Source organism: Herpailurus yagouaroundi, unplaced genomic scaffold (genome assembly GCF_014898765.1).
Source record: "Herpailurus yagouaroundi ecotype Mexico unplaced genomic scaffold, PumYag 199, whole genome shotgun sequence".
In the NCBI taxonomy this organism is placed as follows: domain Eukaryota; kingdom Metazoa; phylum Chordata; class Mammalia; order Carnivora; family Felidae; genus Herpailurus; species Herpailurus yagouaroundi.
In genome coordinates this window covers 12,775,447-12,781,199 of record NW_024412430.1, presented here as the reverse complement: position 1 = coordinate 12,781,199, position 5,753 = coordinate 12,775,447, and the positions used below count along the sequence as shown (strand labels likewise).

General features: G+C 45.0%; 1 protein-coding gene across 6 annotated transcripts in view; it reads right to left on the bottom strand.

The window, feature by feature from the left end:
- The window catches only part of KANK1 (KN motif and ankyrin repeat domains 1), a 210,569-nt gene that overhangs the window by 36,078 nt on the left and 168,738 nt on the right, over positions 1-5,753 (bottom strand). The window lies entirely within an intron of this gene.

Here is a 5,753-nt window from a genome sequence, read left to right as displayed (position 1 = left end):
CGCCGCCCGCCGCCCACCCGCCGGGCGCCCGCTGAGCTCCGCTCCCCGCCGGCCGGCTCCCCTGTCCCCGCACACCCACAGGCCCGCTCTCCTCTCTCCCCGCCGGCCTGCCCCCCGCCGGCCGCCCCGCTCACCAGCTGGCTCCCAGCGCGCCCGGCCCTGCCTCGGGCGCCCTCGATCGGTCTTCACCCCGTAAGGAAAAGAGGTTCAACATTCGTGCACACTTCGCCCGGCCACGCGCAGACACCATAGGCCCGATGCTCGCCAATGAAGTCTCCCTCCGGCTCCGGTGACACCGCCCCCCGCACACACTCAGCTGCTCGGCATTCCCTGCTTTCTTAATGAAAACAGGAAACCGGCAGCTTGTGCAAATGTGGGTTCTCCGTTCCAGTCGTTGCCAGGCATAAAAATAAAGCCGGCAATTTAAACCTCTCCACACAGAGGTTCTGTGTCCGCCGTACCAGTCCCCGAAGAGTTTGTGCGCCGGTGTGGAAACTAAGCAGCCTGGGGCCTGGGTCACCTGAGGAAGTTCCAGGCACAATGGGCGCCACTGTCCCCTGCGGGAAATCTCAGCACTGGGCTCATAACCAGTGACAAGCAGTTACCCTTTGACAGTATTAATCTCAACCGCGCCTTTGCCACTGATGAAAAGCTCTTCAAAAACAAACACCAGCCCCACCTTTTCCCAGCTACAAAAGCAGTCCATGCTTATATTAAAAAAAATAATAAAAAATTAAAAAATCCCGTACAGGCCATTTAAAGAATGAAAAAAGTCACTCTTCTCTCACCACCTAGTGGTAATATCAATACTTTGGTTTAACTCCTAGATTTTTCTGTGTTATCTCTTAACATGGTTATTTTACCCATCTGCAGTAGAAAAAGTTAATTTTTGTGTTCTTTTCAAAAATGCTTTTTCAAAATGCACTGATTTAATGTCAGGATTTGGAACAGAACCAAACACATCACATTTTTCAGCGAAATTTAGCTGCCCGGCTCATTTTAGGTGTTTCTTAAATGCACACTGAATTATCCCCCAAATGAACTCTGGACTTCTAAATCTGGGAGTCAGGAAAGGTTAGAATTCAACCACGTTAAGGTTTGATCATTTCCTAATACTGCTTAAATCAGACTATCTTAAGTGACTTCTAATCCAAATTTTATCCTCCAGCAAGTAAAAAAACAACCCGTGTTTCTCAAGGTGTCATTTGTATAACCTACTGTCCACTGTGTATTTCTTCTACAGTTAAATAAAGATACTCAGGGTCATTTTTTGCCTCCTGCTTTCACATACGATACCACAGATATGGCACTTATAGGACCCTGAATGTTTTCCCAACTTTTCCACACGTGTATATCCTATCCCTCTGGGCTAGACTTTCATGTATCTTGAGCAACAAATTAAAAAAAAAATTTAATGTTTTTTATTTTTATTTTTATTTTTATTTTTGAGAGAGACAGAATGTGACCAGGGAGGGGTCAGAGACAGGGAGACACAGAATCCGAAGCAGGCTCCAGGCTCCGAACTGTCAGCACAGGGCCGGACGCGGGACTCAGGAACTGCGAGGTCATGACCTGAGTCGAAGTTGGATGCTTAACTGACTGAGCCACCCAAGTGCCCCAAGAGCAACAAATTTAATTTTAAAAACTTCCTTCACTGCTCCCCCCTTGCCAATCATATACATCAATTAGTAAGATGTGGAGAACAACATGGATGTTTAAAAATGTTTACTGAAGGAATCCCTGAATATACAGTATTACTTAATGAATTTTTAAGAACATCTTCATACTCTGTAGACAGAAGTTGTTTGTTCTACATAGCCTTCAAGACAGCTCTTCCATGAAGCTGTTTTCGGTGTTTTTTTTTGTTTTTTTTTTAAGTTTATTTATTTATTTAGAGAGAGAGCACAAATGGGGAAGGGGCAGAGAGAGAGAGAGGCAGAGAGAAACCCAAGCAGGCTCCGCACCACCAGTGCTGAGCCTGATGGGGGGCTTGAACTCACGAACTGCAAGATCATGACCTGAGCCGAAGCCGGACGCTCAACCGACTGAGCCACCCAGGCGCCCATCAGTGGTTATTTTTACACTGTAGAATCATGAGTGGTTGTATGTTGTTCTTCATATTTTATAAATTTTTACAACACCTACATATTCATCTTTTTAAAAAGATTTATAAGTCACTGTTTGGAAAGCAGGAGAAATATATTGAAATCAACTCCGAGAAAATTCATTTGGGAGGGGGATGAATGGGCAACCATGGCAAAGACAGCCAGATATTCCCCAGCATGTGTTATTCCATTCTTTGACACTAAAAGAACTCCTGGTTTAGCTAGGCATACATGAACATTGTACTTCCCTGGCTTCTTTTACTGTTAGTATGTCCATATGCAGAAATGTTATGAAACAGCGCCCCCCCCCCCCCCCGAACCTCCCTTACAGGACACAGGAATAGCTCTTTGCCCTTTCTTGTTACTTCCTCCATCCTGCTGCCTAGAATGCAGATGTGATGACTGGAACACTAGCAGCTTCATTGGACCATGAGTTCACACATGTACAGATGGAAGAACAATGTGCTAGAAAGAACCTGGGTCTCTAAGACCTTTGTGGATCAGAGCTATTATACCACCCCTGGAAAGCCACCTCTATACTTCTATGTGAAAGACAGATAAACTTCTCTCCTGTTTAGCTATTCGATGTGTTGGGTCTCTGTTACTTGGAGCTAAATGGAATTCTAATGGATACAGCAGTCTCTCTCCCACAAAAAAATTAAGACCAGGGCAGCTGGGTGGCTCAGTCAGTTAAGCATCCCACTTCAGCTCAGGTCATGATCTTATGGTTCCTGAGTTGAACCCCGTGTTCGGCTCTGTGCTGAGAGCTCAGAGCCTGGAGCCTGCTTCAGATTCTGTGTCTCCTTCTCTCTCTCTCTGTCCCTCCCCTGCTCACACTCTGTCTCTCTCCCAAGAATAAATAAACATTAAAAAAAAGAAATAAAGGCCAGATCTTGAAAAGAAGAAAAATGTTAAATGATTAACTGGGGAGATGTTATAATAAAACATTTTTATTATAAAAGTTTCGTTAATTCAAGAGTAATTAGGAAAGTATAAAAACAACAGTTTAAAAAAAATCTCTAAGTGGGTTATAAAGAGACTCTTAACTGCCTGAAAACTCTTTAGGTGGGGCGTGGGGGGACTAACAGGGTTATGTCTGCTTATATATAGCCAAAAACCGCTGTCTATGTCTGCAAATGGAATCCTGAAAGTAACAGTTTCCAACTAAATATTCTGGAATCAGAGGTCTGTCCCTGGGGTTTACAAGAATTTTCTAAATGTCTGGAAATCCAGTGGTGGAGACTGATCCAGGCACTACCTCTGCCTTCATTATATAGCATTTATTAAAAGCTTAATTGGGTGCAGAAAATGGTCCTATTCAGTGGAAAGAGTAGGAGGAAGGATTGTAAGAAATAAAAGGAGGTATAGTCTCGCTGGGAAATAAATGCCAAACATCCTAAACATAACGCTAATTGAGATCAGTTACAAAAGCATATTATGAACAAGAACAATATGATAGTATGTGAATCATTAATCAAAACAGAATGGAGTTAACCGAGGCCTGAGTTTTTCAGATAAGGTAAGTGATGACAGAGTGTTAAACAACAAGAGGTAGACGATAAACAGCCAGGGCAGAGGCTGCTGGTGCAGCTGGAGGAAAGGGGTGGTCAGAAAAGAGGGGGATGGCTGGGCACCTAAGAGGCCACCAGACTCAGGCGCCGGACCGGGGTATCTTGTCTACTTATGGTCACCCTTAGTTTGCACACCCAGCCCCATGCGAAAGGTTAAAAGGCATCAGTAAAGATTGTCTTGTCGCTGTGTGTGGATTAGACTAAGGTAGGCACAGAGTTTAAATTTAAGGGGGCCAAGTGGAATGATATAATCCCCAAGTGTGAAATGCAGGCCAACCAAATAAAAAGGTATTCCTACATTCGGCTTACAATATTGATAAATAAAAGCAATCTAAGTCCTATCTAACCATCCACCCGTCCATCCACCTATCTATTGTCACTTACTATTTACCAGGCACTGTTCTAAGAGCTGGGAACACAGTGTGATGAAGGCTTACAGTCGGGCGGGGGGGGGGGTGGGCCGGACTTCGCGGGCGAAAAAACAAATAAAATGCAAGGCAGAAATGAAGAGGTAGAATCACCAGAATCTGTTCTGTTGTGTCCAGGTAAGCAAATGGGCTGCTAAGAGCAGGTGCCCAGCTTCTTGGGTTCGCATCATCTCTGAGCTGACCTACTTGCTAAACATCAACGGTATCAGAGTCCCTCTTCCCCCTTCTCTCTCACGACCCAGTTTGTACAGTTTGCAATTTAGGGTAACCAAACACCAAATGTGACAGCACCAACTAGAGACAATGAGGCCAAATTCCCTTGTGTTCAGAGAGAAGCTGAAATCATCAAACTAAGGGTAATTCTACTCTTTATTTCTACATTTACCACCTATCAAACTTGGTGCTCCATGAGAGTGGCCCAATTTATGGCCTCCGGAATAATTTAAAGTTTCTTTGCAGTTTTTCAGCATTAGTCAAGTAAAATGGAGATACGGATATCTCAAAAATAACTTTTTTTTAAAGTAAGCTCTATGCCCAACTTGGGTTTGAATTCAAGACCCTGAGATCAAGAGTTGCATGCTCTACTGACTGAGCCAGCCAGGTGCCCCCAAAATAATTTATTTTATTTTTTTATTAAAAACATTTTTTTTAAGTTTATTTATTTTTACGAGACAGAGAAAGACAGAGCGTGAGCAAGGGACGGGTAGGGAGAGAGGGAGACACAGGCTCTAGGCTCTGAGCTGTCAGCATAGAGCCCGACGCAGGGCTCGAACTCTGGAACCATGAGATCATGACCTGAGCTGCAGTCAGATGCTTCACCGACTGAGTCACCCAGGTGCCCCTGAAAATAATTTCTTTTAAATTAAGAAAGAATTATATGACCTTGATTTTTCTTTTCTTTTCTGGTGCAAAAAGGTGATTTTATTGAAGCACGGGGACAGGACCCGTGGGCAGGAAGAGCTGCCCGATCTTGATTTTTCTTTTTAAATTTTTTTTTTTAACGTTTATTTATTTTTGAGACAGAGAGAGACAGAGCATGAATGGGGGAGGGGCAGAGAGAGAGGGAGACACAGAATCTGAAACAGGCTCCAGGCTCTGAGCTGTCAGCACAGAGCCCGACGCGGGGCTCGAACTCACAGACCGCGAGATCGCGACCTGAGCTGAAGTCGGCCGCCTAACCGACTGAGCCACCCAGGCGCCCCCGATCTTGATTTTTCAAGCGAATTAAACTTACTTTCCAAACAATATTTGGTTGGGCAGACAAAAAAATTTAACACACTCCCTGGGAGGTGGGAGATCAGACAGGTGGCAGTAAACTAGTCACCATATTAACCTGTTTGTGATGGTTCTCGACTAGGGGTCATTTTGTCCCCCAGGAGACATCTGGCAATATCTGAGGACGGTTTTGGTTGTCACAGCTGGAAGGGGTGCTACTGGCATCTCGCGGGTAGAGGCCAAGGTCGCCACTAAACATCTGACAGCGCACAGGACAGTCCCACTCTCCCCGACAAAGGATCATCCAGCCCGGGATGTCAGTAGTGCTGAGGCAGAGAAGGCCTGTGCCCAAGGCAGGGGGGCAGAGTAACAACTTCTCATAGAGCAAGTGAGTGTTTGGCCACGTAAGTCATGGTGTTCGAGTCCCTCACCTC